We start from the raw sequence: 14,673 nt of genomic DNA, 5'->3' as shown, positions 1-14,673 counted from the left end.
AGTCTAACTATATACAGTTAAAATAAAGATAAAACAAAGTGCAAGTGCTATACCATTCTAACAGTGCAATTTATACAGTAGCAGCAATTTATCCAACATACATATATGTGCAAATTAGCATGATAAAGTGCATAATGTCGACAACATCTTCCTTAAAGTGCACAGTACATTTTAGCAGCTAAGAAAATTCATATAATAATTGATTTTCTCACAGAAATACATTTTAAAATATAGGTGGCCACATGAAAACATACGTCTGGGGTCTCTAGATTGAACAATAGTTGCATAGCTGATTGAATATCATGCGTATTGTATTTTAAAAAGATGGGTTTCAAATAAAATTTTCTAAAAGAGGTATAAAAGGTACAAGATAACATAAAATGACAAGTGCTCTGTTTTAATTTACCGTCACATGGGCACAAACAAGTTCCGGGTTTTTTAGGCACGGGAAAGGCCACAAGGTGATGCACAATTCCTAGGCGGAAACGGGTTAGTACAAATCGATGGGAAAGAATACTAACTGTTGCAAGGAAAGATTGGAAACCTTCATTGATGTTGTATTGCTGGTAAAGATTGAATGTACTTTGTTTATCATATTTTTCCATTCTAATCCCAGCTGTATATTTAAAAAATGAGACCTTCAACTCCCGCTTCGATAGTGTGGAATCCATTGTTAAGTCATTAAAAATGTCCAAACCATACAGTGTTTTGTACCAATGGTGTATGTGACTCAGCCAGGGGATATTCGATCGGCGGTCAAGTTTAATACAATCGGTTATTAGGTCCTGCGTAAACTTTGTCTCCTCCTTTGCCCAAATTGAACGCCATAAGGACAGAGGACGGAGGGCGATTAAATCATTAGCATAGTGCATATCTAGTTCCTTATGTATTATCTCAGTTGAAGCCGTAGCTGGGGCACTGATTAATCTTTTTAAAAACACATTCTCCTTACCCTGAACCAATTTGGCACTCTGTGCGTCATACCCCCAAACCCCGGCCCCATATATAGCTGAGGAAATACATCTTGCGTTAAATAGGGTTAGCATTTCATAAATTCTGCGATCCCCTAATTTAGCAGCAAATCTAAAAATACAGTTTGTATTCCTGGCCATTTTAAAAAGAACACTTTTTTGTTCATTTATCCATCTCCCATCTCCTGAGAAGGTGATGCCTAAATAGCAAAAACTGTTAACAGATTCTAATCTCTCCCCTTCTAAAAAAAAGGGCTTGCATTTACTTGATCTCTTTCCGCACACCATAGAAACCGTCTTCCCTTTATTGATTTTCAATTTCCTATTTTCAATAAATACGTGGAATTGATTAATTAAATGTTGCAGTCCATTATGAGTCCTAGAAAGGAGAACCGCGTCGTCCGCGTATAAAAGGACTGGGATAGGGTTACCATTAATGATGGGAGCATCTGCGTTAGTCTTTCTTAAAATTATGTCAACCTGATTTATAAAAAGAGAAAACAGTAGGGGGGCGAGTACGCATCCTTGGCGGATACCTCTCCTGACTTTAAAAAAAGGGGTGCACTCGCCATCTGTTCCAAACCTAACTTTGCTGGATAAGTTATTATACAGACGGGCAAGCAGATGGATAATTTCAGTGGGGGCACCCATTGCCAATAGAGTGGGCCAGAGCAGTGCGTGTTCCACCAGATCGAATGCAGAACTCAAGTCGGCAAAGCACAGGTAAAGATTACCAGGTTTGGCTTTGGTATACTTGCCGACTATGAGTTCCAGGTTCACGCACTGCTCCATTGTACCCATTCCCCTACGGAACCCATACTGGACTGGGGACAAGATGTTTTTCTCCTCAGCCCAGGCTTCCAATCTCACTAATAGGGCTCGACTAAGAATTTTAACTGTCGAGTCCAGAAGTGAGATTGGTCGATAATTTCGGGCCTCCGATCTAGATCCTTTTTTGTAGAGGGGTATGATGATTGACTGGCCCCATGTCAGTGGTAAACTATCTTCCACCGCGGCATTAAAATAACGTTTTAAAATTGGGGTCCATAGAGATATTTCATGTTTGTAAAAATCCATGGGTACCCCATCAGGCCCAGGTGCTTTACCCCCCTTACTGTTTTTAATTGCCTCTGTCACTTCACTTAAAGTTAAAAACAACTGCATTTTCTGCCATTTAAAACATGATACTGTGTCTATATTAAAAGTAGACCCATCTAAATTAAGATCAGAGTTAAAAATCTCTGAGAAATGCGCAATCCATGCAAGGCAGCTGACATGGGAACTGACCTCAGGAGTATTATCATTCTTTAGGAATGGGCCATTAATAGTTTCCCAGAAAAGTTTATGATTTTTGGTTGCAGCGGCCATATCAAGCTTATTCCAGGCATCGTTTTGCAACTCCTTTTTCCTGCTTGCCAGGGCCAATTTATAATTAATTCGTTCTTCTCTAACTCTTTCTTTATCTCTAGGTTTAACATCAAGTACTCTTTTTAACCTTTTTAGGGTCTTGGCACAATGTTTGTCAAACCACACAGTTTTATTTTTAAGCTTTCTTTTTCTTATTAGCAAAGAATTTTCAACTGTGCATGTAATTTTCTTAAAATTAGAAAGAACGGCGGGCGCTATCACATTTGGTGCAAGGCAGTAATCAACCTCTCTGATACATTTACAAATAATATCCTTCGTTAATTTGTTAGGGTCAATTTTAATCCATTTAATTCTCGTACCATTTGGTCTCACAGCAGTGATCCCGTGGACAGATCTACCATGCACAACGGTTTTTGGGCCCCAGCCCATTAACTCCACTGAAATACTATTGTGATCACTCACAGGCTGCACTATTACCCAAACATTGGAGAAAACCGAGCCATTAGACACCAAAATATGGTCAATATTCGATTGGGCATCTCTCCCCCTAAATGTTGGGCACTTTTCATTGTTTTTATTCTTTGTACATTCAAGCAGCTCCAAATTTAATTTGGCAATCAAGTTATTCAGTGCGCTGCCATAATTACTGTGCGGAAAATGATTAACAAAGACACTGTCACCCCCTGCATGCTCTTCATGATGACCGCAAATCCCCTTCCGGGCGTGACTACAAGCTTGGATGTTAAAATCACCTGTCCAGAGTATTGCAAAATTATTCTTTGAGAGAGCAATTGCAGCTTCAATGGCACATTCAACATCGGGGACAATCTTATCCCGTTTAGGACCCACAATATTATTATAAAAATTCACAATAATTAAGTCCCTGCCATGACTGTGTGTTAGTCGCAAAACAGACGCATGCTGACACACTACTGTGTGTCCCCCAACATTAAATTCCGTTAATTTTGTGGAAACCAGAGTCAGTAGGCCTCCCTTGGCTCTACCAGCCGTAGATGCTACTGCTGTCACGCTATAGGAGGTGTAACCTTCCACTTGTATTTGTTCTCTGTGCCATGCCAGATATACCATAATAAGAACATTTTAAATATAAACTTGAAAAAAATATAACAGCTTTGTATTTACTCAGCCAAGGAAGTACATCTATCTCATATTGGGAATGGCATCAGAAGAAAACTACGTGTCACATAGGTTCATAAAAATATGTTGCTGGGGCCCTTGTGAGATAAACATGTCTCACCATAATGTGGTGCAGTGGTAAATTCTCAAGGGGAGTCACCTCCATCAAGCCATGTCACGTGGGCTATAGGTGGAGCGCGTGTGTGTGTTTTAAATATTTTAAATCAACAATGTCCAACCCAAAAGACCTCAATGGGGACTCCATACTTTGGCCCTGATTATGAGTGGATCACAAGTTTTCCGTCGACTGAGTAAACCACTAGGAGGAAAAAGTGTTTTTGTATTCATAATTAAGCTTTCCTGTTTTCAGTTTCTGTTTGTTGTGAATTCTGGTGTTTTCTGAGTTTTTTTCAATGTTTTATGATTTAAAAAGCAGTGAATATCTTGTTTGCTCATTTTTGCTCTGTAAAAATATCATGTGGATGGTGTTTTTCCAGTCTCTATAAAGAATTCAGCTTTATGTTTTCCTTCTCTTGTTCATTCTATAGGATCTTTCTGGCATAGATACCCCCATTTTTTGCCTGGTGTCAGTGTGTTTTGAATGTAGTTCACTGGGATCCTGCTAGCCAGGACCCCAGTGGCAGTGATTTCTCTTCTATATTCTCTGAAAAGTACTTTGTACACCCCACAATTGGCATCCTGGGGTACCATGACACCAGGGGTCCCCCATGAGCTGCAGCATGTATTATGCCACCCATTGGAGACCATTTAAACTGTGTCTGCAGAGCTGCCATTGCAGCCTGCGTGAAGTGCTGCTTGCGCCTTTCACGTTAGATATAAGGTTTGCCTTATTTCCCGGTCACTGCACTTTTAACCTATAAGTCACCCCTAAGATAGGCCCTTCAGCCCAAGGGAAGGGTGCTTGCTTCTAAGTGAGTGGGTCACCCTGCATGAGCAGAAGTAACCCTACAAAGCCCGGACTTCATTTTCTGGGCTTTGTAAGTGCGGACAGTTTTTAACATATTGTGTGTGTCTCATTAATAAGAGACACGGTTTTTACCTTTTTAGACTGTAACCATTAGGGAGGCCCTATGTTTTTCATATTTGGAAAATAATACATTTTCTTTTTTAACCAACATATTTTGTTTAGACGTGTTTTCATGAATGCACTGTGATACCTAGAATATTATTAGAATATTTTTTGTTGCCTATTGTTATTTTGCCTGTTTGAAAATATTTTGTGTCAATATACTTTGTGTTGATATTTAAGTGCAATTAAGTGGTTGCCTTTGTATACAATACTGTGTGACAGGGTCTATGTCCTTCTAGTTACTTTGTAAGTGCGGGACAGCCATTATAAGGTATGTAGTGGACACTGGCAAGATGAGATGTCTAACTACATAATGTCTGCCCAAACCTAGTCATGTTTGGTATCAAACATGTTGGAATCATGGAACTACCCGACACGGGAAAAATGCCCCAAGCATCTAAAATGGACGCAAGGATGCATTTTTGCTTTAAGAAATAGAGCTTAATTCAGCAGAACACGATTATTGACTGGCTGCTCGCGTTTGCTAAATGGTCTTTTACTGTGAGATTTTCCCCCAAAATTACATGAGCAAGAGTATTCGCATCACTATTCTACACCAAAGAGTAACACAGAATTGCTGAAATGACTCTGACGTAACTGAAATCCCACCCAGGCCTAGTGTTGTCCTCTCCTCTGCCACATCTGAAGGGGCAGATGCCCATTCTGTGATGCACAGTGGAGGGCCTTTCTTTGTGTTGCCCTCTTTGGTCTCCCCATGTCTTTCTCTTGTTCTCTGAGCTCACTTCCATGTGATGCTGAAATGTGGTTTTGCATTATTGAATATACAGAGAAAGCTCCACTCTAGAGCTTGGAGCCTCTCCCCTTGGCGCATGTGCACTCCTTTAGGGCTGGTCTGGCCGTAGCGGGCATCAGGCGTTTCCCCGGGAGGCTGGAAGGGTGCGGACGGTTTTGCAGCCGTGGGGGGCGTTTTTGCTATTGGGGGACAGTTTTGCAGCGCTGCTGCAATATTTGCCCCAGTAACAAATGCAGCAGAGTGTCACACTAGAACTCCCCCTCCTCCCCCCGGGCTGGTCTGAGAAAATTTCCAGGGCCGCTTTGGGTTTCCAGTCCGGCCCAGCACTCCATAACTAAACTCAGCAGTACATGCGAGGTGCCCGCGCCATGCGGGGCACATGTAACATATGACAAAAGGTTGCGTTGCGTTAAGGCTTCACCTGGATGCGTTCCCTGTAGCTCCTCCTGCTCTAGTGCCGCTGTGCAGGGCAGGACGCTGCTCACCATGCTGAGCGCCTTCATCAGGTCCTGGAGCGGCTTCAGGAGCCAGTGAACTTCCTCCAGAGGCAGCAGCAGAAGCGAGTAGACCACCTGGCACAAGAGGCTTCCCGCCGCGGAGGAGTAGAGGACCCCTGGAAGGAGGAGATGGGATGGTGGTTAGCAGCGTCTCTAACATGGGTTCCAAAGACACCTAACTCACCACAGGGTGCAGCTGTAGCCCTCTTACGTTAATTATTATTTATACAGCACACATACACAGAGGTTTTTTTGGTCGGATAGCAGATAACACAACAGATGCATAGGCCCAGATTTAGGCTTGTGTTTCCAGAAATACGGCACTTTGTCCTATTTACATCAGGACCCGTATTAATGTCATCTGCCTGGAATAACATCCTGATCTACGCAACATATTGACCATCTATGTGTTGCACACGCCAGGACTAGAAGAATGAATGGAAGAATGAAAGTTGAATGTTAGAATATTAGGCAGAGTAAGAATTTAACTAAGTGAGTATGACAGTATGTTTGAAGTATGGTTGTTACTGGGTAGGTCTTAATATAGTATAAATTTCCCCATCTTTTTCTCTCCCCCTATCAGTGTATGTCTTTTTTATGCTCTAAAAGTATCACGTGTACAATTTACCTTTTTATACTTTTGTTACCTTAATCCTAAAAGAATATATTTAAAAGAAATTAAAAAAAATATATATATTTCTAATATGTTCTCTTGAGCTTATTTGGACTGACCTTGTGTTTGTTGTGTGCAGTGTCAGCTCCTAGGCTAATCACCCCTTATATATTGTTTGGACCCTCTAGCTAGGGCCATTATATCCCTAGGCAGGGTGCGTTATTTTGTTCTATTCCCAGATTTAGGAAGGGCTTGGTTGTCCTTGCATCATGCAAGGAGATGCAAGAGAAACATAAGCCCTTAAGTGAGATTTACTATGTCATGCAGAGCTACCTTGCTTAAAAACTTGGGGGCATATCAACAAGGGGTGACGATAATATTATCGCCTCTTTAGAGCTCGTTTTCGGGCGAAAAGTGGCGATAATATTATTGCATAATCAACAAGGACAGGCTAGCGCGTGTTTCCTTGCAATAGCACCCCTTGTCAGCACGCCTCCCACCACATCGCTAATGAGATGCAAAGGAGGCGTGCCTGACAAGACTTCCTTGGGAAAATATCGCTAACCCAGCTTCGTCATATTGACAAAGAGGGTTAGCGATATTCAAAATCACGTTAAGTATACCTTAACGCAGGAATTTAACGTCTGTTAAATTCCTGACTAAGCAAAACACACAAGATGATGGACGGAATGTTGCATAACGGCAAAAAATTCACCCCCAGTCACAGATCTGGGTTTAATCCATCGTTATTTTGCTCACCAAGCCACCCCAGTTCAGACATGGCCATATGCAAATCAGTCTTGACCCTGTGCCTCATGGGAACAGTCCAGCCCGAACTGCCAAGCCATGTCTTCCCTGGAACAGAATCAAGCCTCCTAGGACCGGTTTCTGGCTATCAGCCGTCTTCAGCCAGGATAGCATGACTCCAGTGGCCTAGTGAGCAAGGGACCCACGTCTGTGCATACCCTTCCCACATAGGGTGAACAGCAAAAACACACAAGATGATGGGCGAAATGTTGCACAATGGCAAAAAATTCACTTTGTTCGCCCTAAGTTGGCAGGGTATGCTCAGACGTGAGTCCCTTGCTCACTTGGCCACTGGATTCAAGATAGCCTGGCTGATGAGGATTATGAATCCGAAACCGGTCCCAGGATGTTTGTTTCCGGTCCAGGGAAGACATGGCTTGGCAGTTCGGGCTGGACTGTTCCCATGAGGCACAGGGTCAGACTGATTTGCATATGGCCATGTCTGAACTGGGGTGGCTGAGTGAGCTAAAGAATGGTGATGGATTAAACCCAGATCAGTTGACTGGGGGTGAGTGTTTGATTTGCTCAAACTCTCCGTCCATCATCCCCTTTTGTATCGCTAAATTCCTGACTAAGGCATACCCAATATGGGGGTGGATTGTGTGGCTAAGACCACAGACCCTATTATCTAGGATATCGCTGTTTTCCACCATGGAAAACGGCGATATCCCCACTATCTCTGGAATTTGTATCGCCTCGGCGATGCTCGTTGTTGATAATGCGCTAACTGGGTGATACATTTCAGAGATAGCCGGCGATAAATATGCAAGCGCTAAGAGCGCTTTGCGATATTTATTGCCGGCCCTTGATAATATGCCCACTAGTTCGTTCATCAACTAAAGCTGACTAAAAGGGAATGTATGGAATGTTGATAAGTAATAGAGTGAGGGATTTGTCCCACTCTCTTCTTCCAGTCACTGAGAAGGTCCTATCAACAATAGAGACCGTTCTAGCCTCAGGTTTGTCCAACAGAAGCTGGCTGCCTATACTGCAAGGTCAATCAAGGAGAGAGGAGGCAGAATATGGAGGACAGAAAGGAGAGAGCATTCAAACCTTGGAGGTTAGGCTCACTACCCACACCACAAAAAGCAGCTTTGCCAGCTTCATCCACAGACTCCAACTACACCGGTGCACTGCTCCTGCTCAGACATCCTATTAAAGAAGCTGCAGAAATGCCACGTCAGAACGTGCAGATTCCTGTGTTGTGTGTGTGTAAGTGTGTTAGTGTTTGCATATGTGTTGTTTGTGAGTGTGTGTATGTATTGTGTTTGTGAGTGTGTGTGCGTGCATGTGTATGTGTGTGTTTGTATATGTGTTGTGTGTGCGTGTGTACATGTTGTGTTTGTGTGTTTTTATATGTGTGGTGTGTGTGTATATGTTGTTGGTGAGTGTGTGTGCATGTGAGCGTGTGTTTGTGTGTGTGTGTGTGTGCTGCTCTGATGTGAGGGTGTCAGATTAGAAGCTTCTGGAGTATGAGTCTCATCAAATCCAGTGGAATATGTTCATATAAGACATCATTGTCCTGGTTCTTCCTGATCTTTCTGGTCTCCCTGAGTGCATGTCATGTCACTGCCTATTAGTAGAGGCTTCTGGAATACTTTTTTTTAGTTTTGTTAATGAGTCAGATGGAGCCTCTCTGTTCAGTGTTCTTACCTCCGGGTTCTTCTTTTTTTATCTTTATGAAGCTCTTACCATAGACATTTGATGCATTGACAGGTCCTTGCATTGGCAGCCATGTTCTCGCTGCATTTCCTGTCCTGTGATGGACTACCCTGGAAGAGTGTTTGACCTGTTGTGTAACAGATTGTTGTGTTTGTGGTCTTTTTGTGTCAGGTGCACTCAGGCTGACTACTTTTCTATCCTACTCAGGCTCCCTGTGATCAATTAAACAACTACTTTTCAGACAACACCTCCTTCCTATGATAGGAGATCAAATAAGACCAAATTCTTCCTGAAATCAAAGAGTCTGTTTTAAACTCTGCTTCACCGCAGCACCCTCTGCATCGCCTACTCCACCAAGCCATCGGATAGACCACTACAAGTGCACCGGGAGATAATAACTTCCATGAATGGGGGCTCCCATCGCCTGGATCCCAAGAGGTGCACAGTCTCCCCCAAAGTGAGCCGCCTCTTGCCTTGCCCCCAAACTAGTCCTGAGAGGAGCAAATTCGGTTCCCTAAATAATTGACTTGTGATCTTCAAGGGGCGGTCTGAGGAGTATTGAAGCAGACAGAGTAGGTTTGGCATCTCAGCAATGGAAGCCCTGCCCCTAGGGGGTACAATGGCATTTCAGACCATAAGGGGATTGATTGCCGCATTGCGGTCAGAGCTCCACCCAGGTTACCCAAAAGTGGACAGGCATCGTAGCAAAAATGTGGACTCCCCAGATATTTAAAAGAATCAAGCGCGGTGGTAAACCCACTTTTTAGAAAAAATCTTATTTGGATCCTCTACTTACAAAAATTTGCAAGCCAATTTTTATGCTTCCAGTTTTGGGCAAAATTCTAGATAATTAAGACCTATTGGAACTACTGGAGAAATAATCTTCTCCATACTTCTCAAATGGGCTTCAGGCCTGGACACAGCACCCAGACCGGCCTTTTAGCAGCAGAAGAGGATCTTAAAATGACTCTGGACCAAAGTGGTTGAGCAGCTTTGATCCTGTTGGATCTCAGCGCAGCGTTTGATACAGTATCCCAGGTAACCTTATTAGAGAGAATTCGCAATACAGGAGTGACAGATCTGGCGTGGAAGTGATTGTCCTCCTTCTTGGAACACCTGAGCTCCCAGATGATGATAACTGCACATAAGTAAACCACTGGCCTCCCGACTGTTGGCCAAATTCCCTTTGCCCCAACCCCATCCTTAGTCTGTGGTTGAAAATTTGGGATTCTGATTGGATAACAAGCTGTCACTTCAGGTACAAGTAGAGAAACTGACTGCTGGTTGCTTCGGTTCTTTAAGGTCAGTGAGAAAGGTTCAGGAACTTGCACCAACATCCGAGCAAAGAGCTGTTATACAAGCTTTAGTAACCTCTCGCTTGGATTATGGAAATGCGCTTTACCTAGGAACTTCACAATCTGTCCTGACTTGACTACTGGTCGAGCAGAATGCTGCTGCTTCAAATTTGCTAGGAATCCTCAAACATCAGTCAGTGTCAGTCGTCCTGGTCAAGTTGCATTGGCTTCTCACCAAAAAAGTATTCAATTGAAACCCTTCTCTATTGTGCACAGAGTGTACAACAATGATGGACCGAGATTGCCGGCTCATCGGCTCCGAACGTACAGTCCAGGAGGATCTCCCAGATCTGCTGCGTCTCCTCTTGCAGGGATTCCCAGACTCTGCAGGACCCGCAGGGACGGTTCTTCCTTTTCCTTTTTGGTCTCCAAACTATGGAATGAGCGGCCTCCAACTCTCAGGAAGGATGCAGATGAGGTAACATTAATCTGCGGCTTTATGTGTGTCTCAATGGTTCTTCTGGTTCTGACTAGCTTTAGTGCTGGGAAGCCCTGTGTGGGTAGCCTTGCACTCTATAAGCACTGATGGAATACAACAGAGCTCCCACTGAAGCGGCGAGTCCAGTAGCTGCCGCTGCACTGGTGGGACATTGGCTTTCAGGGGAGATAAACGGAATTCTCCCTGGTGAATTTGCAGACTCAAAGGGCCATATCTATCATCAACCTGATTTGCGATTCTCAAATAGCGATTTTTAAGAAATCGCTATTTGAGAATCGCAAACAGGTATGTATGTACTATGGCTAGGAGGCCCATAGGAATGAATGGGAAGTTATTCTCAATTTGCGATTCACAATTTGCTAATCGCAAATTGAGAATAATTTCAAGGGTGCAGGGGTGGCCAAAGGACACCCTGTTTCACCCCTAAAATATGCATGGGTGCACATGTGGCGCACATACATGCCCTAAGGGCATGTATGTGCATCACATGGCACTTTGAAAAATGCAAAAATGTGCATTTTTCAAGGAATTCGCAACTTACCACCAACTAGAAGTTGGTGGTAATTTGCGATTCCTTAAGGACATTTTGCTAATTTTTTTTGCTTCATACATTGCATTTAAGGAATCGCAGAATTTGCGATTCCTTAAATGCAATTGCAAAATCAGGAATCGCAAATTTTGCGATTCCTTGTTTTGCACCAGATTTTGCTTTATACATACTATTTAGCAAATTTGGCCTTTGCGAATGCGAATTTGCTTGATACATATGGCCCAAAGTCTTTTAGGACATCCACCTCTCCCGGAAAGCCATCGCGGGGTCTCTCAGGAACAGTAAGGCATCGTCAGCATACAGGAAAATAACATGAGATCCACCCAGCAGATGCATACCACTCCTGAGACCTAGTCACAGGGTCACCAGAGGCTCCATCGCCTTCCATCGGGACGGCTATGTCGGTTGACCCACGGTAAGGAACACGTGGGGGTAGTGTCTTTTCACTTATGCGATGGTGTCACAATGTTTACTTTTAAGATTGTGAAATGACACTTTTTTTTGCCTCGCTGTTTCTATTAATCTTATTCGATCTATTTTGGTTCAATTTCTGCTTCTTGACCATTAATTAATGATGTGTTTGTGTGACTTCTGCTGGTGAACATGTTTCTCTTTGTGTCCTAGATAGTCCCCTGATGATGGACATCAAGTATGAAATGCATTGGGAGTCGCTTTGTCAAAGGATTGGTGAACGTTCTTGACTGTTGATTACACAACAGATGCTATTGTTCGAGCAGTGAAAATACTTCATTTTGGAAGCTTACAAGTTTTTGAAGAAAAGATTATTTGTTTACAAGGCTCCTAGGCCTCTCTTCTGATGTCATTGCAGCACTTATAGAGTTATCTTTGTGACCTTGGACAGAGGTTATACCAGTTCAGTACCTTTGAATGTTCTATAACCATAACTATTAAGTGGGAGTGTGTTTGAAAATTAAGTTTTAACAGTTCGTAAAAGGCCCATTTCTTTTTTCAGCTCATTTATGTTTCCCAGGAGCCTTTCAGGTTGGATATTGTCCTAAGAATCTTTTCAAATAACGTGGCATGGCCCTCATGCAGTCTCTACTTTCTTGAGGGTGAGACCCTTCAAGCCCAGCACAGGATGCCAGGGATCTTGGAATGTGAGTACCTACATAGTCAGATTAAGGGCCTGATGTAGATCTCGGCAGACGGGTTACTACATCACAGCGGTGACGAATATCCCGTCCTCTGAAATATAAATACTATTGTATCCTAGGGCCTGATTGAGATATCGACGGACGGGTTACTCCATCACAACGGTGACGGATATACCATCCACCGAAATATAAATACTATAGGATATTATGGGATTTATGTTTCAACGGACGTGATATCCATCACCGTTGTGACGGGGTAACCTATCCGTCAAGATCGACATCAAGCCCTTAGGCTTCACCAGGGTTCCACCTTTCAAAAACGTCTCTGTCATTGCACACCACGGACCCACCGCCGCATGCAGACTTTCCCTGCACACTGCCAGAGTTTTACAACTGGTCGAATATCAAATCATTTTGTTGACCTCCGGACAGTGCAGCTCAACCATCGGAACAGTAGTGGTGCTTATCGACACCTCCAGAGCACACCAGGAAATGTCCACCTCATGCTTTTATTAGCACGGCCAGTTCAGGGAGCCACAATGCAGTTCCCTCAACAGCTACCACCAAACGTCCTTCAATGGTGCCGGATAAATCACAGGTCTTCAGAATGAGCCACTCAATATATGACTAACTGTGTTTCCAAGCACTGTGTCCTTCCACTGGATACAGGGCCCTCTGCTTTCGCCTTCCACCCTGCATGGAGCCTTTCCTGTGCCAGCACCATCTGCACTGAAATTGAGTATGTCAGAGTACATGGCCAAGGGGTGGGGAAGGGGAAGTTGGCGTGTGCCGCACACACTTAGTCCTCAATGAGGGTTAGGCCACAATACTCCAGGGCCCACCAACCTCTTGGCTGAAATTCACTTCCTGGGCCTTTTTCATCACCCTAAAAGATGCCACTCCCCGCCACGGTCTGTTCTTCACACAAGCCCACTTCCTCTTACGCCCACTACTCATCATCTCACAGTTGGAAGATTGGGACAGATCATCAATCGCCACCAGCCTCCGACTACTAGATTTGTTCAATCCTCCACATTGGCCCAAGGTGTGCTCCGCTGGATGACCCTGCACCAACTAAACAATGTGGTTGCCATCTTAAATGGAATGCACTGCACTGTACCACACCTGTTTTTCATCACCGTCAGGTTAAAGCATTGTGGACGACCAACCAGGGCCACTTCCAGCACATCTCTAGGCTGGGAGGATCGTTCCACCCGAGGACCAAGAAAATACACAGAATCAGTGACAGGGGCAGATCCTCTGGCCTGAAACCTCTTTCACTCATTACTATTCGCTGGAGTGAAAATCCTAGGGGACCATATCACCAGGCAACTCCGCATCCACCTTCAACATACCAGCTACCTAGCGGACTCAAAAGCCGGTTTCCAAAGAGCACACAGTAGGTATTCTGCCCTCTTCTCCATTATGGAGCTGGATCAATGCCTCTTTAATGCTCTGATCCCGCTGTGTCTGTTAGCAGCTTGTGATACGGTCAGCTGCATACTACTCAAGAGCAGCTGGCATGGATAGCACCCCTTTAAAGTGGTGCCATTCCTTCCATTGTGGACACGTTTAAGCAGTCACACTATCACTACATGATTTGAAAAATCTTCTGCCCACGTTGGAGTTCCTCAAGGGTCATACCACTGACTCTTTGTCAGTGAAATTGCTCTCCCCCTCGCAGCTCCACCACTAAGTGAGGCCTGCCCCTGCACTCTCCAGCGTTGGTTTGAGACCCTCCTCCACCCGCAGGTTCCCCTGCGCCTCATCCCTGGTGGTCCAGTGGACCTCTCGCTCCGCTTCCACTCCTTTTCACTCATTTTTTCCTCTACCATGTTCTATCACCATTCTGCATTTCTGCTGTTTTCTGCGTGTTTTCCAGCTTTATTTCCCCTTCTTACTTTCCCTTTTCCTTTTATTCCTTTCCTCTATTCCTTCCGCTTCCACGCCGCTGCTGCACCCGCCGCCACTCCCCCCTTGCACGACCAGCACAACCAATCCAGCTTCCCTCCCCGCTCCCACGTCCCAGCTGTCCAGCCCTCCCCGACCTCTACTTAATGGCGGCCACGCTGTTGGCGCACCGAAGGCAAGCCCGGCTGCACCTGTCCGCGACCCGACCGCAACCAGCGGCAGGAACCCTGGACCTCTGCCCCATCAACGCTACGACCCAGCGGCACTCCACACACTTAACCCAGGCCGCAACAACTGCAAGCTAGCTTTGCCAGCCGACACCCACGGACCCTTCAGCTGTCACTGCTGCCGGCACACCTGCAGCACTGCCAGGACCACTGACCCAGCGCAATCCGCCCCCAAGA

This window comes from Lissotriton helveticus, chromosome 2_1 (assembly GCF_964261635.1).
Source record: "Lissotriton helveticus chromosome 2_1, aLisHel1.1, whole genome shotgun sequence".
In the NCBI taxonomy this organism is placed as follows: Eukaryota; Metazoa; Chordata; class Amphibia; order Caudata; family Salamandridae; genus Lissotriton; species Lissotriton helveticus.
Note: the sequence above shows the minus strand (reverse complement) of the source record.